We start from the raw sequence: 270 nt of genomic DNA on the forward strand, positions 1-270 counted from the left end.
TCCTCTCCTCACACACTATTGTCTGGATCTATTAGCTTTGCTTTACTGCACTGACCTAATACGGTCGGGACCTACTGGTGGTGAAGGTGTGTGTGTGTGTGTGTGTGTGTGGAACATATCTGAGGAGCTCAGACTGTGTGTGCACATGCTCAGAACTGATGGGCAGTCATCGTCTTCATCATCTTCATCGTCTTCATCATCTTCATTGTCTTCATCATCATCGTCTTCATCGTCTTCATCGTCTTCATCATCATCGTCTTCATCATCATC

Source organism: Cynoglossus semilaevis, chromosome 15 (genome assembly GCF_000523025.1).
Source record: "Cynoglossus semilaevis isolate Cse_v1.0 chromosome 15, Cse_v1.0, whole genome shotgun sequence".
Lineage (NCBI taxonomy): Eukaryota > Metazoa > Chordata > Actinopteri > Pleuronectiformes > Cynoglossidae > Cynoglossus > Cynoglossus semilaevis.